At 40.8% G+C, this 24,417-nt stretch overlaps 1 long non-coding RNA gene across 1 annotated transcript in view; it reads left to right on the top strand.

The window, feature by feature from the left end:
• The window catches only part of LOC117810012, a 156,674-nt gene extending 133,076 nt beyond the window's left edge, over nt 1-23,598 (top strand). Inside the window, exons 11-15 of the long non-coding RNA XR_004630664.1 lie at nt 16,298-16,379; nt 16,702-16,775; nt 21,679-21,739; nt 22,402-22,499; nt 22,910-23,598. This is a non-coding gene — a long non-coding RNA (uncharacterized LOC117810012). The remainder of the gene's footprint in view (nt 1-16,297; nt 16,380-16,701; nt 16,776-21,678; nt 21,740-22,401; nt 22,500-22,909) is intronic.
• The last annotated feature ends 819 nt before the right edge of the window (nt 23,599-24,417 follow it).

Raw genomic sequence — 24,417 nt, 5'->3', positions numbered from 1 at the left:
TCAGTCATGAGCACCGTAACAGATACAACAACTCCCTGAGTGTTCAGTCTCACTCTTTAAAACCCAGCTCGCTGTATAAGAATCCAAAACATGTCATTTTCTTATTGTAGACCTCCATTAGCAACCTAAACCTCTTAATCACACACACATGTGCATATGACAGTTACACAGTCCACTGTGAGTTACACCCTATTTTTTATACTTGTTTGTGTTCTTTGTGTTTACCTATATCAACATTATGATCATAAAAACAAAACATTGTGTCATAGCTGTATATTAGTGTGTGAGAGAGAAAGAGATACACTGTTGTGTGTGTAATGAAGAGCTTGTTGGGTGATGTTAAAAGAGGTCAATGGGATCTTTTGTCTCAAGTTAACTTCCTGCTATTTTGAGCAATTTGATGACCTTAAAAAGTTTGCTTGAAAATTGAATAAAATATCACTTAATACTTGTTTTGGATACGCAGTGATAACTTTAATAACTTAAAAAGAAAGAGTTGTGATTTATTATTCAGTTGTAAAAAAAATAAGTGATGTTTATTAGTTTCTAGCTCAAGGGCCAATAGTGTTTTTTTCTGTGTTATGCAAATCCAGTGTCTACTCTAAATTCCACTTGCGTTCCCGGCTAAGTATTAACAGGAGGACAAAGTTGTTAAAAGATTAGAAAGACTGCTCAAAACAAGATCAGACATGTTAATTGACTTGCAGAAAAGAAGAAGAACACCCTCATTTAACAAGGCAAAAAGCGGGTACCTGAGCAAAGGTTGAACACCAACAATAAAACATGTGCTCAAAATGAGATCAAGCATATTTACGAGAGATTTACCTGTTAAGATGAGGTAGAGGAGGGGAAGAGGGTTTATAGTGAAGCTCAAAGGTGATCTATGTGGATCTTCCTTCTTCGATGCCATCTCTGGAGTTACAAATGCCACAGTGTACAACATCTTAAAGGTGCAGGGTTTATTTGAACAGTCTTTGTAGGAATAGGATATAATATTGATAAGTATGTTAAAATTAATAATCACCTCTGTCAAAAAATTCATATTGTGTTTGTTATCTTTTAATGAGCCTTTTATATTGACATAAGGAGCAGCGGGTCTCCTTCCACAGAGGCGGCCATTGAGCGCCACCATGTTTCTATGTTTTTATTAAGCCAAAAATGTGCAATTTGTAGGAGTAAGAAGAAGAAGAAGAAGAAGAAGAAGAAGAAGAAGAAGAAGAAGAAGAAGAAGAAGAAGAAGAAGAAGAAGAAGAAGAAGAAGAAGAAGAAGAGAGCAGTGGTTGTGAGCAAAATACTTTGTATTGGTATATTTTTGATAATAAAAAGAATTGACTAAGAATCATACTTGTCATGTTTTACAAGAGCATCTCATCCTCAACATCCATCAACGCGGGAGAAATATTGTTAAATATTCCCATTTCTACACACTGTATCTTTAAGTTTACTTATGTCTTTAAACAGTACAGAAAACAAAGTGGTAGAAAAATAGATGTGTGAGAAGACAAACAAGTTCCTCCGTAGTTTTATTCAGGAAACCTGACATGTAAAACACTTTAAATGGAATAAGAAAACTTTGTAACAACTGTGATGGGTAGTCAATACTTTCTGATAAGGAGGATACAAAGATAGCTCGTTATGTACAGAAGTGTGCTCTGTCATCATTGTGTATTTTGTCTCTTCATATCGACAGGATTGTGTTATGAAACCTGTTTTATGGCCCATGTCAACGTCAGTCATAGATCAACTATTAACTTGGTATTAATTATACCTGTGATCCACACAGCAGGGGTGTAAAGGTTAACATATTCGTACTGAACTTTTTCAGACCAGAAGCAGAAATTGCCTCGTTAGAAAAAAAGTTCACCCCCCTCACAGTATGTGCCGATCAAGAAATGAGCTATCCAGACTACACTCGTCTTTTGTACCAGGCTGTAAACATGTTTATTTCTGCTGTAAAGATCGGCTTTTTTGAATTGGAGTGTATGTGGTTTCCAATACTTCCAGAGCCAGCCTCAAGCTGCTCCTCAATAAACTGCAGTTTTTAACACTTCCGCATTGGACTCATATTTTTATACCAGAGGTTGCCGCTTGCTCCAAACATACTGAGTATTAATTATTTTTTTAACTGTGACAAATGTAGTGCTGTGAACTCAATCAGTTGTGACCTGTGTTTATTAGAGTGTGTGTTCATGACTATGTGACGATTTTGGTTCAAATATTTACCCAATTTGTGGCAAATAGCACTCAGAAATGTACTCGCTAAATAGAAAATCTTCCTGCACATTGTGCTTGGTGAGGGGACATTCATCGAGAAATGTTAAATTCAGACAGAACATTATTCCAGGTTTTATTCTATTTGCATTTTTTTTTTTTATTAGTTTCCCTTATTGTACAGAAAATGTACCAAACTGAGAACCGTACTGAACCGAAATCTTTGGACCACTACGCCACAGTACTGTTCTGAGAGATTATTGTCAGTGTGATCCACAACATGTGATGAACAACGAAACAAAGACTCTTATTAGTTGCAGAGTTATATAGAGTAGTTCTGATCAGGTCTGTGTTTGAGTTAAGAAAAATCGTAATGACTGGTTATATGTGGTGATCCTACAGGATACAGCTGTCAAAACAGTATCGTTAATCTGAAGCAATACTTCTGGGTATAATGTACCTCAGTGCCCTGGTAAGGAGGTGAGTGCCCATCACCAGGCAGGTCCTCGGCATGTTAAGTCCATACCCACAACAGTGACTAATTGTTTGTTATGTCAGTGCTTGTCGTGCCCGTTTGCCTTTAATGGAGTGTAGTGTGGTGATCCATCAGGCTGTCGAGCAAGCCCCATGTCAGTTGAAGTGGCTGTGTGTCAGTGGGGCGAGCGTGCCGTGTAGATGTGATTTACTGCCCTGCTTGTTGCGCTGCGTTGTGCCTCGCCTCTTACCCACGCAAAGGCAGCCCACTGCTCTTCTCCTCTTTCCTCTCCTCTCTCCACAGATTGATGGCCAGCGCAACTGGCTCATGACACTCGCCATCTTCTGGAAACCTCTTAGTGCTTCTTTATAGATGGTTAGCACACCTCATTTGGCTATTTATACATCTGTAAGTGGCCATGAAATATAGATTTGTCTTGATGGGTGTCAACATTGGAGCTATGGCAGTAGAGCCCGGTGTCACCTCGTTATTTTAATGGTGTGAGATGAAGAGGCCACATGGCAGAAGTCATTTTCAAACATGGCTAAATCACACTGTTTTTTTCATCTATTTAATGTTTGCTCGCATATTTTACTCCACGCTCAGAGCTACCGGCATACTTCTTGCAGTGTATGGTTGCTCCTAGAAACGGAAACAAGGAAAGAGGTGACCGAGAACACCCTGACCCTCCTTGTCTTGCATACCTAAAACCACACACTTATATGCTGAGGTGGTTCAGAGTGAGAAGAACCCTAAACAGTATCATGAAGTGTGACCTGTCATCTACAGACACATATTTCACTCCATTTACAGGCAAGGTCTCTGAGGTAATTAGGTGTTGGCACCCACTCAATGCAATGTGCTGGTTAATTGAATAGTTAACACATCAGAGGCAGACCTGCGTAGATTGGAGGTGACACCTGTCAGGAAGCTGTTCGCTCCCAACCCAGGACATATCCTGCTCTCCCTGATACATATGTCATCATTGTGGAAATACCAAATTAGGGGCAGGCAGCCAAGTAAGTGCTGTGCAGCAGGTGTTGAGATAGCTCGGGGGCGGAGGAAGGCAGGTGCTCCTCTGCTCTGTCCTTCAAGAGGATTTCTAAAGCCCCGGGCACCCTTCCTTACTTCACCCCAGGCCATTTCCATGGTTATGTGACAGAAAAGTGACAGCCCTGTGTGTTTGTGTGTGAGTGCAAGTGAATGTGTGTGCTTGGCCCCCTCTCCCCCAGGCCCTGGAGCAGTGTGCCCAAGGCAGCAGGAGTCGAGTATGCATGGTGCAGAGGTGTGTCAACTGAGTGGAGGTGTCCAGACTTAATCACCTTCAACGTGGCTCCCTGAATTTTACACTGGCATTTACAAAATAGAATATATATTCTACCTAGTTACACTTTTATCCCCACGTAACATAAAATTGTGTGAGGGTTATATGTGGGTCCTGACTGATTGCTTGAATTGTTGTCTACAGGCAGTGCACCTTGAAGAGGCAGGGGGTTAGCTGCAGGCGGAGGTCCTTTGTAGGGGCCAGTGAAGCTGGCAGGAGATAACAGTTAAGGAGCACAGGGTCAGCACACCAGAGCAAGCCCTGTATCCCCCCACCACCGAATCAGTGAGAGGAAGCAGGTAGTCACTGGGGCATATGCCCACTTTACAGTAAGAAGCGATTTTCCTACATATGAGTCAAGCAACCGATCTCAGACACTTAACATTCTTTCACAATGTCTTCTAACTTCACAGCGATGCAGACAAAGGATGAACTACTGCACTGTAAGAAAAAACAAGTTAGTTCAACTTAAAATAATTTGTAACCTGGCTGCCTTAAAATGTTAAGTTCAGCAAGCCAAGAAATTTAAGTTGTTTCCACTTTTGTCTTAGTTCCTTAAACTTAGTTTTATTAGTTGGGGTGACAAAGACAGTGCTGATAAGTTAGTTCTATTAACTTCATACTTTAAGTTTAATCGACAAGCCTTTTTAGTTTTACAAACCTAAATCTTAGTAGAAATAACATGAAAAATCAAATTAGATCAACAAGTTTCTACAGGTAAATTGAGTTGTAAAAACATGAAAATGCAACTTGCCTGAACTAAGCATCTTGTTGGATCAATTTATAATGAATACTTCTGCAAACATGTCTAAAATGTTAGCTCAACAAAGTGTTTTATTGAATCAACTTATATTTTTAAGGCAGCCAGGTAACTTTTTTCCTGACTTGTTCATCTTACTTGTAACATTACATTCATTAAAAAACAAGTACTAGTCATTTCTTAAAACAATCTAAGGCTCAATTTAAAAAAAATACTACATAAAAATGATTTCTCAACATGGGACAACATTCAAAATACTTTATTCAAAGTCAAAACTGACAATAGCTTTTTTGGATGAATTTGACTTGGCATCAGAATGCTATCATGAAGAATGGATTAATATGGCAACTATGTTCAATATTGATCTAGAAGTAAACACTTAGCTTACAAAACTGTAAGCAGAATAACTGAACAGTGCTCTCACTATATAAGAACTATGTATAAAAACAGAAACTAAGTAGTAAAAAAGTCTACAAATATCACACATTGAACATTTCTCTTTTGGTAAACACTTAGCTTCTGCAATGCATGCAGAAAAGTATTCAAACATTGATCCAAACCAAGTGTCTCTTGCAGCACATGGCATTGTAAAGGTTGGTCACTCCAGTGACTATAAAGGGTTTCCTGTACATTTGTGCAGGGGCCATACTTACATCTAGTTGCATCTACAAGGAAATCTGTGTTACCTGAACTACTCTGGTTGGACTGATTAGTTGGACACTATTTTACTTGATGTTTCAAGTAAAACTGACATTTAAGTTGAACTGACTTAAGAAAGTGAGCTGATACTTGTCTCAAAAAGCACCTCCACATGCCTTAAAGGTGAGTTGGATAACAAACTGAGGGAGATTGCTTCAGGGAAAAGATTTGTTTCTAATCTATATAGTTTATTTTCCACTGCTTCCTTGGACAGCTTATCAAATATCAAACATCAATGGGAGAGAGATTTGGGTGTATCCCTGACCACTGTACAGTGGGAGACTGTTCTTAAAAACACAACAGCCTTATCCAAATGTGTTAGATATAAAATTATTCAATTAAAAATGTTATATAGGACTTACATCACGCCAACCAGATTAAAAAAAATCAACAATTCCCTCTCACATTTGTGCTGGCATGGCTGTGGCGAGACAGGAACATTGATCCACCTATTGTGGCACTGTCCTTCCGTGAGGAGATTCTAGAACGAGGTTACTGCAAGATTGAGTTTTCTTTTGAAAGTAAAAATACCACCCTGTCCGACAGTCTGCCTTCTTGGCACCAGAGTAGGAAACATACGCTCAACACTTATACAACGAATCATCACGCTAGCCTTTTTGTCAGTGAAGCGTATTATTATGATGAACTGGAAAATACGTAGACCAAATTGCTTTAACATCGACGATTGGTTAAAAGAATTTATGGATTTATTGTCAATGGAACGGGCAGCTTCATCCCTATCTGAGTTTGACTGTGGAGATGAAGGACCTGACTTTATAAGGCAATTTTTGGAAAAGAATGTTATATGATTGAATTTCTGTAAATGAACTGCGCCCCCCCCCCCCCACATTAGACATTACTGTCTAATGTCTATTTATTATTGTATGTTGTAGTTTATGTAGTCTTATGTGAGTTTGTCGATTTATGTTGTAGAAGTGGTGTAACAGTGTATTGTTCTTTGTTTTGAAAAACAAATAAAAATATGAATTATAAAAAAAGAAAGTGAGCTGAGGTAACTAAAACCTAAAATCCCTTTTTACAGTGTGCAGGGTGGAAAGGAGCTCAAGGATGACCAGTCTTTTGGCTGAGGTATGGCAAAGCAGTGCAGTTAGTCTCTCAACCTGTTTGAGGCAGTTTTGTCAGCTTCATTGCAAATAGTGCAGCTTGTCTGAGGGTCCAGCTTACTACTTGTGTAGCACATCACATTTCATGTACTGGCTCTACTGCTGCTACTGTTCTTCACTGTCACTGTAACATTGAGTTAAAGGATGCCGGATACATTCATTTTTTTTGCTCTTCTGTCAGCTTCTTGTCCACTTCTCTGTTTTTCTTGTCTTAAGGAGACGAAATTACAAACTCAAAAAACGGGAAGATAGAAACACAGAGAGGCCGAAAGAAATTGTGTAAGTCAGGGGAAAGTCGGGGAAAAGAAGGAGAGTGACAGTGACAGGCTCTCGTGTCAGGTCAGCTAGCCTCCAGTGCGGGCTTTAATATATTGCGTGAGACAGTCACCAGAGTGTGTGATGTGGCAGCTGCCTAAGCCACTCACCTGCAAGGAAATTGTCCATCAATTCACAGCCCTGAGCCTTTGGTGGGATTCACATTCCTAAGCTACAGAAACCAACTTAAAATGTGTTTTAAAATAATCTAAAAATTCAACTGAATCTCGGAAAGGGTTGTGAGAGTAAAAAACAGGAAGGAATGTGAAGTCTTGGTCAGAGAAAAGTCACATAAAGGTCAGAGTTGGATTTGCGGATTATAGTGAAGACTAACCAACCAAGTGTTAACCACAAAGATAAAAGTTTCACCTTATTTCTTACAGTGTGTGATTTCATTGTGTAGTGTCTAATCATTAAAAGAAAATACCAGGAACTCAACAAAATGTGACATTTTCGGAAACACGTCTGTGCTCTTACAGTCACATCCAGCAGCTGACAGATCTTCTAGCACTTTATCTCCCCGTGTCCTGTATCCTCTCTCCCCTCCCATTCCTCTTATGCTCCACCATCCATCTGGGCTGTGTGTGGGCCGGGCGCTCAATAGGCGGATCATTTCAGGTCGGGGCCCTTGTGTGAAATCAGATGTTTAACTGGCCAGCTGAAGTGGGATGGGAGCATCTTAACCAGCACCTTGCCAAAGGTCTCATGTTCACTCAACCACTGGGGCTGCTGTGAGTACGCTCGCCACCTGCCAATAGGCATTAGGGAGGATTTAGTAATTAAGTGATAGGCTGAGGACTAAATTGGGTGTTTGTGGGCTGGCAAGCCACCCCAAGGTCCCTACAGCCATGCAGATAGGGGATTCTAATTGCCAGGAATATTGATCAGCCTGGCGAGGGGGGTGCACAGGGAATTCACAAGCCATCGATTAGCTGCTACAGCACCTCACTCGTCAATGGAAGAGGGAGGTGAGCATTGGAAAGGCTTCAGGCTTTTCCCACAGTATCCCTCACCACCAGCAGTTCCCAACAGTCAGAGTGGGTGACACAGCATGTTGTGATGAAAGCACTCTCTAAATGTCCTCATGCATCCACCTCCGTATCTGCAGAGCGAGTCACAGGCAGTCTAGTGATGTAACAGGGAGCAGTGAAAGGGATTTCTGGAAGGCTCACTCGTAGGGCTGTATCTCAAACCTCACTTTCACTGTAATCTTGGTATGAGCATTTACAATAAACACATCACAACAGTCTGAATTTTTCAAAGTAAATAAGATCAATGATTTTAACTAAACAAGTAATGCTTTTTTTACGCAGCACGCAAACATTTGACCATTGGATGGACTTCTGGGTGCAACTGCCACACTTCACATCATTTTATTACACATCTGTTTGAACAATTGTTTTTAACAGTAACTTTTTAAAGGGCACAATAAGCAGGATGACATGTCTAACATGAGTCTTGTTCTTCTTCTTCTGTTCTTGCAAAGTGCTCTGCTCATGGTGGATTAAGATGAGCTCAGACTGAGATAATAGAACATGGAGTATGGTCAAGACCTGCTATGATTGTAAAAGTGTCTTGAGATAACGTTTTTTTGTGATTTGGTGCTATACAAATAAAGATTGATTGATTGATAATGTTTAGTGAGCGGGTTGTTAGAGCAGTTGCATCCCTTCAGGGTCAGATAAGACCCCTCATCCTGCTCACTCTGTTGGGGTACAAATCAGCTGACCATACATTGTCCCTTACTTATGGAGTCAGATGAAGCTCCAGGTAGGGAACAGCCAATCTCAAATTAGTGCTAATTTAGCAGCGAAATTTTGGATTTACGAGTTTCATGTTGCTGAGGCAGACACAGACATTAAGTTAAACACAAAGAACCAAAGATAGAAACTGTAAGTGATAGCTTGTTCTGTATTCACTCTTTAATGCTTGTTTATTTTTGCACTTCATATCACTCCCTCAGATTTAAACGAAGTTATCACACTTTGCATGTTCTGTGCAGACCTACTCATTGACATTGTTTCATGTAGTAGAGATGGAATGATTAATCTGTCGGCTGATTAATTGGGCCTATTTATGGTGTTTTGGAATACGTGATACATGCATTATGCATCAGCCATCGTCCACCCTGCTCTCTAATTATTGGCAGTCGACCATTATTATATAGTAATAAATATCTTCTTCCACCCGGCCACAACCTTCCCCTTATTTATTTTTTTCCTTTCCATAATATTCACCTCCCTGAGTCTGTGAGGGCTCTGACCCGTGGCTCTGGTCCTGGGTAATGTTGGAGGGAGGGATAGGACTGAGCTCGCCTGCCCTCTTATATTTAATTAGTTGCTTCACCTAGCAGTAAATAGGCCCTGTTCAGCACTCTTACACACACACACACACACACACACACACACACACACACACACACACACACACTGGTTCTAGTTCTATCACTTCTGCTCCAGTGACATGTCACCATTACAAAACAACCTACGGTACAGAACAACACTGTGCAGGCAGAATTACTAAACATCCTCTCATTAAATGTTAAAGCTTGCCTGGTCCGATTGAATCCTGAGTACATGCAAACAAACATTGTCTTGATTTAGTTCCATAGAAACTTACAGCACTTTAAATGTGCTAGAACTTGTCTAAATAGGAAAGCAATCAGTTTGTAGACGGATTAACAATCAGGTTAATGTTGATGTTGGCACTGAAAGGCTGGCAGGATAAGTTGTTTTATAGTTTGTGACAGTAGAAGCAGGACATTACAAACTTGCCCAAGACCAGCGAGAGGTAAAGTTGAAGGAAACCAAGGGTATGGACTTAAAGATCAGGGGACAGATGCAAAGTTCTGATCTCAGCTTGCACAGCCATCAGGAAGGAAATACTCATTTAATTGAGCTCCAAGTTTTAAAACAGAAATTTGTTTGCATCTTTCTTTTAAGGACACCTGTGAAGAGGACAAGCGGAAACAAACCCACAGGCTTCTTGTATAACAAGAAAAAAATCTAAACTATATCATCATCTGTTTGAATCTGTTTATTTGTTCTTTGCCATCTCAGCTGGTGTTTTATATTTGTGCTGAAATGAATAGCAGAAACATTCAAGCGGTTTGTTGCACAGCAGTCTCTAACCTGAGTCATTTAGAGCCTATTACAAAACATCAATATATTGATTGAAGTAAGTGTCTCAGTGTACTGCTCTGTAAACACACAGCTGGTTCGATGTGCATGTTTTATCTGCTTGAATCTTATCAAGATTTAAATCCTTTCATCTTCAGTTCACTTAATCGTGGCACTATTGGCTTTGAGCCAAAGAATTGACTCACTCTTGGTAAATTCTCAGCAGAGCAACAAAAGACACCAGCACAAAGAAGATCATTTGAATAATGTGCTTTTGTTTCTATGTGATTCACATGCGTTGAAGTTTCCGCATACACAGGTTAGATGTGTTTGATTTTCTGCTGGCTCTCCGCCAGCTTAGAAATGTAAATGCTTGTGGTTTTTATGAACTATTTTCAATGAGAACTTTCCGCAAATGGTGAAGCCCGTGGCCTGTGTGCCAACTTCAAGATCAAATTAAAGCCTGCCTCATGTAGCATAAAAAAGTGAGGCAGTAGGATCAACAGGTCAGGGAGAAATTCAATTCCAAGTGGACGGAGAAGAAGTTCAGACAAGTTCTGACTCCGCTCACAGCTTGGGTCAAAAGATTGTTCTAGAATTGAGCTAGAAATCATTCAACTTTTGTCCTGTAGTCTCAAACTCTGCTTTTCACTGGAACTATCAAACTTTCATAAAGAGTTTTTGTGTTACACAGATGTGAAATGAGTAGGAATATCTAATCATTTATCATTTCTGTATTCTGTTTTAGATTAGTGATTTTTATTCACTCACTGATCCTTTTTTATAGAGATAATAGGCATTAATTCCCAATGAGATAGACGTCAAGTAGCTAAGTGACTCTTTTTTTAAGTTGGATTTTGGGGCTTTTTTGCCTTTATTTGATAGGACAGCTGGAGAGAGACAGGAAATGTGGGGCATAGAGAGCGGGGGGAAGACATGTAGCAAATGGTAGAGGCCAGGAGTCAAACCTGCGACCGCTACAACAAGGACTATAGCCTCTGTACATGGGGGGCACACTTAAACTGCTAGGGTTGGTAGTCACAGAAAACTAGCAAGAATTTGAATGTAGCATTTCCTCAGCAGCGCCCATAGACTGTATAAAATATGGACATAGTATCCGTGACATCACCCATCTGTTCCTGAGAGCTGTTTTGAAGCCAATCGACGGCAGCAGCCATATTGGTAATGCGGAACTCAACTAGGCAGAGTGTGGCGTAGTGTGAGTCTCTTAACCAATGGCTGTGTGTTCCCGACCGGGAGTCACGTCAGTCATGTCCTTATTTGGGCAAAAACTCGTAATCTTAATATCTTCTGAACCGTCACGTTATAAAAAAATTCACCCCCAGTACAGTGTGTACCATTAGAGAGATTAGCTTTGTAGGGCCAAGCCGTTTTTTGAACCAGGCTGTAAACATGTTTATTAATGCTGCAAAGATCGTCTTTTTCCCATTCATATCTATGTGGTTTCCGGTGTTTCTGCAGCCAGCCTCAAGCGGATTTTTGATGTATTGCAGTTTATATCACGTCCGCATGGGCTTCATCGTTTGAGACCAGAGTTTGCCGCTTGGCAGCGCCCCTGACTCAATGACTGTTTTGAAAATAATTCTTCAGACCAAGAGTTTATTTGATAGGACAGCTGAAGAGGAAATTTGGGGAGTAGAGAGTGGGGGAAGACATGCAGGATATGGTTGACCGTCTGGGAATTGAACTGGTGACCCCTGTGACGAGGACTGTGGCCTCTGTATGTGGGGCACTACCGCTATGCCACCAGTGCCCTACAGATATTCATTTAACTGTAACATTGTATGTTAGCAAATTTAAAGCAATACATAGAAATATTTGTGTCACTAAAACATTCACACGTCTGTTTATCTGTTGGTAATTACGACCTCCAGCGGCATCACACTGAAAGAGGAACATTGTCTTAATTCACGTTCCCGTCTGCACTGTTATTTCAAGGTCATCTCGTCACCTCCAAAGGGAGCTTGTTCCCTCCCATACTTGTCCTCTGATTGAAGCCTGGCTACAGCGTTTATACAGCACTCAGTCACCCTCCAGCCATGCTCACAAATTGAATTAGTTTCAGTCTGAATTTGTGTTTCAAAACTAGTAATTATTCTTTAACCCCAGAGGAAGTCAGATCTTCACAAGTCATGAAATTTGACGATATATGATTCTGCACCAACCAAAGGGACACAAGCCTGAAGCACAGCAATTTACCAAGCATTCATCTGTTAGCAAATTAAATCACACCACATTTGACATCTTTTAGAAAGTTAGATAAATCTGATGAAAAAGTTTCCTTCTCAATTACCATCTGAAATTAATCTCCTTAATCCCAATTTGATCTCTTTCATGCATATAAGAGGTATCTTTCATCTGCCCACCTATGTGCTCTAAATCTCCTCCACAGAGCTAAGATGGAACGTGACAGTCAAACTTAGTCCTACGTGAAACAACCATGCAGCTCCATGAGATGAGGGAGCTGATTAGAGGAGATGAGGACACAGGGGCGTAACTGACAGCCGCCCATTATCTCTCTCTATGGAGCTGGTGGAGGACTGTAAGCACTCTCCAAGACTGTGTGACGGAGCTGCAGAGTGCTATTCAGAGGCCAGGACAGTTTCAAGCTTATTTCAACTTTAAAAAATGCATTGGCATTTGGCTTGACTTTTTTTTATTTTTTATCTTTTACATCAAATATATCATAACTCTTTGAATAAAATAGGTTCAAAGACTTCAGTGTAGATGTCATATTCAAGAAAAGGAAGGTCTCAAATGCCCTTTTCTTGATCTGCCTTATATTAGAGAGAGCAAAGACGTTGTTAAACGTGCAATTAAAAGTAATACTACAATACTTTGAGCGTCTGTGTCTTCAGGGCTTTAACTGGATGACAAATTAAAGTAAAATCCTGAGTTACTTTAACCAAGACTCCACCACACAACCCTTCCCAAAATACTCAAAACACTGCACTACGTCAACTCATGTCTCACTCAGCGGTAGGAAAACACCAAAACATTATCATAGTAAAAGTTAAAAACACAAACAAACATGAAATGTACGCGCAGGACGCGGGCAGAACAGCAGGATGGGATTTGATTGGTTTCATAATTTGGCTCCTGATGGCAGGGATTGGTTGGTGTTTTCCCAGGTTCACTCCGGCTGTAGATAGCGGCTTTTTTTCACTCTTTTTTAAGAACACATTATGTATTGATTGCCATCGGGACATAAAGATCATTTTAATCAGTATAACAAAAAGTGTATCTAAATCTGACTACCAACCCCAGCTTTAACCAGGAAGTCCCATTGAGATTTAAATATCTTTTCCAAGAGATACCTGGCCAAGGTAACAGCCTCAGAGAGTTACAAATATAAAAAAAACTACAAAAACAACACAACACAGACATGGACAAATCACAAACGTCAATATTTCTAAACATATTGAAACACAGCAGGCTTTCAAGAAAAGCAACCACATGCCTATGTTACCACATTCTTTAGAACAATCTTAAATTTACTCAGTGATATTAATGTGACTAATTTCACCTCTTTTTGAAGATTTTTCTATGTCCAAGGTGCGTGATAGAAAAAAGCGTTTTCCTAGATCTGTTAAAACCAGGGGTACAGTGAAGGTAGGTAAGGTAAGATGGAAGTGCCTCCAGTCCCAGACTTGACACCCCCCCCCAAAAAAGAAGATCAAGCTCGAAGCAGCCAGAACCTCAGTGGATAGTGATCGGGCCTCGTCACCCACCAGCCCTTCCCTCTATAAGCGGCACTTTGACCAGCCGAAGCCCTACGAGCCCCGAGCACCTCAAAGATGTGAGCGCTCTATAATAGGAAGGAAAATGAGTCTCATCTCCTTTTTCAACAGTGGGTTTTAGTTTAAGATAGCCAGCGCAGAGAAGGGGCACAGTGTTAGCTCCTTCACAGAGCATTGTGGTCATTAGTGTGGACCACGCAGTCTTTTCTCAAGAAAAGTTGTAACCTCCTGAGGTTGCACTGTTCGCTAATTGAACACTACAGGCAAGATCAGATTCTGTTGTCAAGAGAAGGGAAAACTTGGAGCTTTGCCCTTTTCTGTGTATTCCTAAAGCTGATTAGATAATGAGGTCTTTTTTGGACTCAAGGCTTGGGTCTGCAGAAGGATTTAATACTCTCTGAAATTTCTAGCTGTTTTTCTTAAATCAGCCGTCTTAGACCTCAGTAACACAGACCTCATGTATTACTGTTTTGCTGGTCATACATTTGTTTGACCTGGAGCTCCTAGTGTATATATTGTCACTTGCTCTGTGCACTACAGCCCCATTCCTTTTTACTGATGTGTGTGACTGTGCATGCATGATTACCTTCACATACTTATCTGTATTTGTGCGTGTGTGTGTGTGTGTGTGTGTGTGTGTGTGTGTGTGTGTGTGTGTGTGTGTGTGTGTGTGTGTGTGTGTGTGTGTGTGTGTGTGTGTGTGTGTGTTGACTCCTCGACCAAGAGCACATCTCTGGCTCATCTCTAAGGCCTGGCGTCAGCCTCCTTAAGTGCTGTCAATGTCACATGGTAACAGCAGCACTGCAGCCTCTTAATTGGTTTAGGGAAAGCATCCTTGTCATTTTGCGGTCAGTAAACTCTGCTAGAGAAAATGAAGTCCAAGCTGCTGCCACCTCCTCAACCCCCACACAGCCGGCCTAACAAAAAAATAATGATTATGTGCCTGTATATTTGTGCTTCCACTGTCTGTTTTCACTTTTTGCTTTTAAAAATAATTGCTGTTGGTTGTATGGCTGCATCAGAGGAAGGGCATTAATGATTCTCACTGGCTGCGAGGAAGCGCTTCGCTGCAGAGGGCGGGAGAAGAGCAACTCATTTTCTCAAACTAAACGTGTGAGCAAGTGTGTGCGTGTGCATTCGGCCTGAATGTGTTTGTTTAGTTATTTATTTTTAGTTGTTTCCTCACTTTGTCATGCAGTACATATTGTATGCAGCCCTTAATAATTACTCCTTCAGTGTGTGCATAGATGCATGTATCTCTGCATGACCTTAATATGTGTGCGTGTGTGGGCACTTAGGTGTGTGTGTTTTTTTACAGTGTATGTGCATGGCTGTCCTTTTGCACGGATTAGCTGGTGAATGCTGCAAGAGGACGATCAGACTGGGAGCACACCAGGGTTGCTCTGCGATCACACAGGGATTATGGGGGATATGGAGCTGTAGTGCATTCCAGGGCCGCCTCCAGTTAGGCTCATCTCCGCCACGCTCCCCTCACACACACCACTTTAATTGCCTTTGCTTCTTTCATTACTTTATTGCCTCTCCTCTGCATTGCGTGCTCCCCGGGCTTGTGGAAAGGTCATTGTGATGGTGGTGGTGGTGTGCTCATAGCCTTCGTCTCCCTGACTGGCAGGAAATGGCTGTGGGGCTGATGCTGTGGAAACGGGTGACACAACAAGGTAGCCACTAACAGGCTGTGCACTGATTTTTATCTCACCTTGTGAGAAAAACAATTGTTTTTTAAAGTTAGTCTCCACTAGGATGTTGTCGTTTTTTTAGCGCTATCATATGTCCAAATAAAAGTGAGGTTTCTTGAAACCTCAGAGGTGGAGATATAAATAACATTCTTCCTCTGCCATGCTTTATGCAAACTGTGATGGTTCTTAGAGATGGCTCATCAGCTCACAAAGGTAGAGGACAGTCGGGCAGTGTTTACGGCTTTGGCGTTATCCTGTCTTGGAAAGAAATGAAGAGGTGACAGTCTTTGGATGAAGGACATGTTTGCGCCTCATCACAAAATTGAGTGTAAGTTGTGGTTTGAGAGAGTAGTTTGAACAATAATTACTAAATTACTAAATTGGCCACTTTTTTGCTGTCCTGAAGTTATGTTTCCAGTGATATTACTCTTTACTAAACGTCCTGAAATTATGTTGTCTCCCCTTCCAGGCCTGTACCGCTTAGAGCAGGTTTGCATAGCTGAGTGTTATTTCTGGCAGTCGGGGGAAATAGTTGCAGGCAATGCTGGAAGTCTTGGAGGAGTTTGTCATTTTAATGAAGTTGTGATAGCATGTCTCATTGATAGGTATGACTCAAAGTTAGGCATCATGAATCGTACACCTTAATTAGTCTTATGAATGTGTCCTTGCTTCTCAATGCCTGTGTCTCTTCTTCTAAGGCTTTACATGCCATGTCTGACATTGTACAAACATCAGTATAGCAACAGCAGTTCTTACATTTTAAATAGATATACATCTTACTCTCCCTTTCTTCTCCTCCCTCTCTTTTCCAGTCTAAGGTGGAGGTTCTGTGTTGGGTCAGATGGCCCTCGAGTCCACACAATGCTTTTCAGCATCAGTCAGTTGGTTCTGGATGTAAGTATGGCCTTAAATCATATTCTACTGCTGGGGTCTCTCTGCACTTGCACAATAATTGGTTTCTATCCTAACAATAGCAAATGCACTTTTTATCATATTCCTACATAGCTGCAGGCAAGCAAATGAAAAACTGGCTCTGAAATTAAAAGAGCACAGCATGAAGAACATCCATCTGCACTTAAGAAGAGAAAATGGACTGAGGAGACTTATATTTATGTTCTTTACTCTCAAATGTAACAGTGTGTAAAATACCTTTTGTTTGTGTGTGTGTGTGTGTTTGTGTCTTTATTCTTTCATGCACACACAATTTCACCTTCAGAAGGGTCTGGAAGCTCAGCAGATTGAGGTCAGGAGATTGAAAGCTGAGATTCAGGAGAAGAGAAGATGATCCAGGTACAGACGGAGAAAATACAATCTAAAAATACTTTTGAGAAAGTCAGCTTTTTGTATTTTTTTCATTTTATATATGGGACACTAACACACAACAGAACTAAATATATCTGTAAATAAACATTAGAAATAAATAATTTGATCCTAAAAGCTTGAGTTAACAGATGCTGAACATCAAATATATAGAAAATGTGTTTTTGTATATTATTTACGCTGTGTATGATAATGATATTTTAACATTATTTTTGGCTCAGCTGTGTGAGGTTTCCCAGAGTCAATAAAAAAACACAAAACAACATCCAGCTGTGTTGGACCTATTTGTTAATTTTTGTATTTAGTTGTTTATTTAGTTTAGATTTAATAAGTAGTATTAGTTGTTAGATGTATTCAAACCTTTCTGTGTATAGGTAATTTAAGTTAGATTTTGGGGATATGATTTTTGCTAGTCTTTTGTTTAGTATATATATATTTTTTTGTATATTTAGTATTTCTTTTGTTTGTTTTTGTTTGTTTGGTAATTAGGAACTGTTGGCACCTGAGGTTATTTAGATAGGTAGATACCATTGGAAACCGCTGGACTCGTGCATGGACATTGGACTTCTTTAGCGTACATAACATCCCTACGGTGCATCAGTGACCCTTTGATTAAGTTTAGTTAAAGTTAGCGTTTGATACTTTAATTATTCTTTGAGTTTTTATGACAAATGGCCACTACAAGCTGTCCAACGCTCATTTTTCATGATGTTTGATGTTTGTGCTTTTAATTAGAAACACAATACACCAAACTCATGTTCTATATTATTTTAATGTATTATTGGGGTAATACAAAGTTAAAAAAAACTGTATGTTTCTAGGTTCTGCTTGAATCTGTATGAATAGAGATCAACAATCGAACACTTCCAGGGGAAACATGGACTCAGTTAACCATTGGGTGCTTTAAGTACACATTAAGCTCAGTTTAAGAGCAACTTTATGGGAGACTTGCTGCAAGGCCCACACTAGAGTCACATTTTCAGTGTCAATTGATTCCTGGTCAGTGATGTGGTTCCCAACCTAGACTTTTTTTTCCATCAAGTTTTCTCCAACCTTCACAGACTCTAACCTTCCACGGTTTATGATTTTGCCGCTCAGACTGTGATCACTCTAGCCTGTTAAACTGTCAAAGTTCAGGCTAAAGACCCGTGTTAGCTTCCAAATGAGGCTACAAATCTATACATGCCCTCTCTGTGACTACATGTTCTCTGCTTTAACTCTGCTGACTCCAGAGACAGTGTCAGTGACAAAGCAGTGTGCTTTCAGACAGTGTGAGTGTTTCTGGAGTGGCTCATCTGAAACACAGGTCAATAGAAACACTCACCAGCACATCACAGACAGTAGCAGTGAAAAGCAACGCTGCAGCAGAACTCTCAGGATTTTATTGGCTGTCATGTTGATTTTTGTTGTTCTGGGATTTGCATAGGCCTCAGTGTGTTTTTTGTGAGTAATGGTCTGTGTTTCTGGCTGTGAAATCAGCAGCCTGAGAGCTCTGGACAGGCTCCACATCCATGTTTGAAGTCTGCTGACCTCCCTCTTCCCTCGGGTTGTCCCTCTGGGTCCTTCTGTTAATGCAGCCCCAGCACATTTCTCTGTCCACCTCACAGAGCAGAGGCTCTCCTTTACATACAACCATGTTTAGCACTCCTCTCCTCCTGCACCCAGCATGACCTCCACTGTAATCTGCTCCACTCCAGCCAGCTTGTTTCATCCCCCCCGCCTGTGAGGCCCTTCCTCGATTGATGGCTAAAGCTTGTTAACACCAAAGTCACATTTGTGCAGTAGTTAGCTGGGAAATGTCGAGGGTTAAAAAGGGAGCCAGGGATCAAAGGACATGTAGAAGAAGATGAAGAAACCTCACCTCCCCGGCACATTTTGAGACTCTCTAGTTGGCAAACTTTTCACCCACCTGACCTGAGGACGTCCTCGCTTCTGGCCAGACAGGCAGATAAGTGTTAGCTGCTGCAAGCGTTCACAGAGACCACACAGAGACTCTTGAAGTATACACGTTAGCCAAGAATCACCATAGAAACCTTTTCTAAATAAAACATGAATATCTGGTGTCACTTGAAGAAGGGCTATTTGTTGGAGGAATGATGTCCAGCAGTGAAGGCCATCTCATTTTTCTCAGCCAATATCCCCTTCCCAAGAAGTAAGCCAGATTTGTGCTACCTGGCATTTGCCTGCAACACATTCCTGTCAGATATCCTCCCAGGTTCGAAGGAGGGAAATAGGGGGCTGATTGAAGGGATAAGTTTCGATGGTGGAGGGACAGCAGGAGAGCGAGAGCTAGGTGAAAAAGATGTGAACCCAATCTACCATGTGTTGACTGTACTGATTAGGGGCTTGTGCTAAGAAGAGCCTCTCTATCCCCTCATTCCTTCTGTTTACTTTGAGCTCCACCAACCCTTCTCAACACGGGAATCACTACGACCAGCATGCCCTCCTCATCCTCTCGGCTTCAGCTGTATCACCTGCATCACTGGAAGCACAAGTGCTCCTTTGTGTGCCAATCTGCTCCAATTAGAAAATTACAGCTTAACGAGGAATAAGAAGGGGTTTGGTGGAGCTGGTGTGTCCATTAGAGAAAACGAAATTGACAGTGTGAACGCTAAAAGAAGGATCTGTGGCATGTCTGAATATTTGTTTATTTGGTGGTGGTCTAACAGCACTTCAAGTGCATATTTGTGGAGCCCAGTGGAGCGCTGATGATGCAAACTCAGCCCATTAAGGGTCGCAGGGTGACTGCATCTAAGTCCAGCTAATGTTTTGGGACATTCAAAAGCCTGCAGGGAGCCCAGAGTAAAGAGGTGCACTGAAAGCAAACTACAGATCTGGGGAATAATAATAAATAGACAAATAAATGGATGCAATGGCATGGGGTAGCTGGGGAAATAGCACATTTATTCTCACGCAGCACGTTTGTTTATTTATGGCGTCTGCAGGCTGGGTCTGGATGTCGGCTCGGGGCTGGGGGAGTACCCAGCACAGGCTTTCCCCCTCTCAGAGCTCCCCAGCTTTCATTAAGTGTCATTACCAGTACATTCAGGAAGCTGGCCAGGCTGAGACCTGACATCCCCTCCGCAGATAGTTGGCCATGCATATGGATGGATTTCTGATCCCTCTCATCCACCACTGAGGAGGGGGAATTAGGCCAGTCAGAAGGAGAGCAAAGGGCTTAAAGGGTGCATCCATATCTGTCTTTAATGGCAAATATTGAGCTATTACTGCAACTGAGGGACAGTGTTCATGCTTGGTTTGTTGTTGTGTATGTCAATCTGGTTATGGACATTGTGAATGTTTCACTTAAGATTCTCTCTTTAGAGTCATGCAGGTCATGCACACTCAAGTCTGTATGTTAAAATGCATTAACACTCATGTGGAGGCTCGTTTTTCCATCAGCCAGTTGTACATCATCGCCACAATGCCATTTAAAAAATATGCATTTCCAGCAGCTTGGTATTCATTAGTAATTTGTTATCCCAGTTCACTCACTTTGAGAACGTCCTCTGATTGATGGGGGGTGTTGTGTTTATTTGTATATCATGGAATGAAATATTCATATTGTACGCTTTTCCGAGCAGAAGTTATCTACATTCGGTGTAAATGGTACTTGGGATTAGATTTTCACAGCAGATTGCTGTTATTAAGGCGAAAAGCCAACTCCTTTGAGCAGTCATCTTCCTGGGAGGCAATCTATTTCTCTTTCACGCAGCCAGAGTGCTGGACCGGGCTCTTAATGCACTGAAGCAAAAGTGCTTTGGTCCGCAACCTTTCACGCCTTCAGCTCTCCTTTATGTGATTGAATAGTTAATAACTATGAGTCGCCTTTGAAAGCTCTGTACCGTCGGTCCTTCTGAGGCACTTCTCTTTTTTTGTGTGTGTTTGGCTGCTCTACCTGCCCATTGCTCAGTCTGCCTGCATGTCTGCTTGCCCCAGATGCCAAGTCAACTGATAGCCCACCTCTTCTCCACCAGCTCCTCTTACTTTCATCTTTGTCTCTCGCTTGACTTGCTGCTTGTGTGTCTGCCTGTCTGGCTGTCTTAGACCGTACATCAGAATTTCTGAGGGCTAGGGTTCAGCTTTTTCATCTAATATTTCCTTTTTCCTCTTCTAAAAACATTTCCACAAACACACACACAAACACACTGACTCACACAGCTCATTAGCTCATCCCACGCTCACAGCTCTTGCAGAATGTGACCCTGCCTAATTGTGTACCATGCTCATTTGTTCTCCCTGCATGATGTGACGATTGCTTATTTATTCTCCTCAGGGCCCCCATCTCACATTAAAATGATTGACTCATTTCATTCACTGCACATTTTCAAGCTTTATTTGATAAGCTCATTTCCCCTGGCATTCAAATCCCTCCTTTTCCCATGCTTAAAAGTTATAATGTTACCCCGGCACATTATTATTCATACTCAGGATTGTTTCTTCAGCTAATTATCTGTGTTAGAAAATAATTTTGCACGTGTGATTCTGTTTATTCCGGTGGAATTGAGAAGTATAAAAGGGCTGACATTAACGATGCAGTTGGAATGACTGAGGAGCCAATTGTGTACACAAAGCTGGCAGATGCGGTCAACAAGAAGCTTAAGAGGGATTGGGACACTGCGAAAGCTTGGCCAGAATAAGCAGAGCAAATTTGCATTGTATTACAATTTACATCTGGTTAGAGAGCATTTCACAAATAACAAAGCCATCACCCTTTTTTGTCCAATCATGTAATGAGGGAGTGTTTTGACACAGAAAGGAGCATAACAAGCTATTGCTGATTGGGGGTCTGGGCAGCATTGTTACAGGGTGATTTAAGCTCTTGTGATTTTGCCAGCTGACTGTTGTTTTGTTTTTTTCTTCTCCCCTCCAGCTACTGTATATCGACGGGCCTTAGTGACACAGCAGCAGCTGGAAACCTGCTCAGTCCACCGGTAGGTCCATTTAAAGTCACATTTGTGACAGTGACTGGTCCAAAAAGATGTTACAGGTAAAGTCATGAATGCCAGTCAAAAGTTTAGACACCTTCTCATTCAATGTTTTTATTTATTTTCATTATTATAATTAATTTTATTGTAGATTGATACTGACGATAACAAAACTATGAAATAATATGGGTTTGCCATAATATGGATTACAACAGTAGTCAAATAAGGATATTCATTGTGTACTAACCCTACCTCTGAACAACACAACTGATTGTCTCAAACACATTAAGAAGGCAAGTCATTCTACAAATTATTAGAGACCATTCCAGGAGACCACTTCATGAAGCAGACTGAGAGAATACCAAGAGTGTGCAAAGCTGTCATGAAAGAAAAAGGGGGCTACTAAACAGAATCTAAAATATAAAACGTATTCTGGTTTGTTTAACACTTTTTTGTTAATTAAATAATTCCATATGTTTTCTTTCATAGTTGTGATGTCTTTGGTATTAATCTAAAGTGTTTCAAATAATTAAAACAAATACAAACCCTTGAATGAGAAGGTGTTTCCAAACTTTTGACGTGTCCAGTACAGAAAGCTGACATTACAGTGTATTTAGTTAGTTTTCCTTAAAAGTCCAAACCCTGACAATGTTTGTTTTATTCATCAGGACTGCTGTGAGTATTTTGGGTTGACAACTTACAACATTTGAGTCATTTGCAATCAAGAATTACCCTTCAGAGGAGTAAGAGGATTCCTTAAAGAGAGGTATTTCTTTAAGGATATCAAAGCACAAAAGCATGGCTCAGAAAACTACAACCTGCCCTTTCCATAATGTAACTTAAATTGCAGTCCTAATCAAAATCTTGATGATTTCATTTGATTTATTTGTTCAACTTTTGGACTTACTCCAGGGCATTTACATAATCCCTAGGCCTCTGCATCATCCCACTGTTTGAAATCTAAAACAACCATTAAGGGCACAGTAACGTTCATTGTTTTCAGCAGCCCTAATGCTCTTGATCATCCATTTATTGTATGTATTGTCTGAATGAAGTCCCTGGTGCTTTGGCTGTGCTCTGACTGTGAGAGGAGTTCTGATTAGTCAAGCAGCGAGCCCAAAGAAGAAGAGAGAAGTCTCAAGAAGAGTGTCAACATGTCCATTCTTATGTGTGCAGTGTTTCTGCAGGATCAGGAGAGCACCACCTGGACTTCAGCTTGTAGGGTGACAGTGAACTTTGAAACCCAGAGACTGGCTTTATTAATAAGCACTTCAACAGATTGTTGACATGTATCTGTGAATGAAAGGTTGAGTGTTTCTTTTCGTCTGTTACAACAAAAGGTGTCAAGTTGTTTCTGTAAAGGTCACTTAAAGTTCTTGTTTTGTGTCTTATTCTAGTCACATTTAATGGTTAATATGTCAGTGTGTTTTCATGTCAGGATGTGACATAATGTGTATAGCCAAGCTTAAAAAAAGCACACAATTTAATTAAAAATATTAAACTGTGTTAGATATTCAGAAACTACAGTGAAATATTTTTTATCAGTTTTTGTATCCTGATATTTGTACTGTTGTTTTTTCTAGTTAAAATATCGTAAATATCATCATTGTTTCATTTCTTTTGTTTTCAGTACTTGCATGCTGAACTAATGATGGGTTTAAAGGGAACGTAAATCAAATTTTCATGATCAAGTTTCTGTATGTTGATTTCAACAAAAGAAAAGTGGAGTTCTTGATGTGCTTGGAGTCGCATACGGTAACTACTCCTCAAGCCATGGAATCCACAAGCCAATGTAGCCAAAGTCTTAATGAATATGGGCAGAGAGACAAGAAATTGCAGCCAAATAAAAGAATAATAAAGGCATCTAAACCCTAACAAGTCTGCCTTTGTTCTTCCATTCCACCCACCACAAGTTGGCTGTGTGAAAGCAGGCATTGTTGCAGCTTTGAGGGCAGCTCTGAGAGTTCCATGCCCATCGGCCTTCAATCACATGGGATGTCTGAGTTTGACAGTATAAAGTCTTTTTTGGAGAACAAAATAAGCCCCCTAAGCAATAGTGGATGAGCTGTTAGTAACTATACAGTCCACAGGGAGGTAGACCAAGCACGGTAGTACAGTATACACAAACTGTTAGTTAGGGATGAGACAATGGACCAGTAAAAGCATTACTGCATGCTGCAACACTAACATTTCTAACATGTACAGAGAGAAGTAAATAGTGTCTGTGTGTTCAGTTAAAGTCCACTTGACTTGCTACAAAGAATAAACTTCATTCACACAGAAAAAACTGTTAATGTTTCTTTAAGCTGAGCATTTTTTATTACTCTGAAACTTCTGACTTGTAAAATCAGTATCTTTACAATTCTTATTCACTAGTTAAAGACTGTACAGCTCCAAAAGAAGATGCAACAGCAATTTTGTTTGTTTATTTCTTTGCAACATGATGCAATTTCATGTATTTGTTGATGCTCCTCACTTGTTTGGTTTGTAGAAGGCATCAGTGAGGACAGTGTGAGGTGGCGCTGCAGTGGCCGGGTCGCAGCAGGTAAGTTTTTCACTCAGTGGCCACATGTAGGGATTAGTTCCAGACTTACAGGATGAGGACGCCATAGGTTCCTGCCTTGGCTAGATCAATAAGCAACATTCTGTCCAGCATAACAGTCAATACAGCACACTTAAGGTGT

Source organism: Notolabrus celidotus, chromosome 3 (genome assembly GCF_009762535.1).
Source record: "Notolabrus celidotus isolate fNotCel1 chromosome 3, fNotCel1.pri, whole genome shotgun sequence".
Classification (NCBI taxonomy): Eukaryota; Metazoa; Chordata; class Actinopteri; order Labriformes; family Labridae; genus Notolabrus; species Notolabrus celidotus.
The sequence above is the reverse complement of the archived record's forward strand: the minus strand, read 5'-3'. Positions and strand labels throughout refer to the sequence as shown.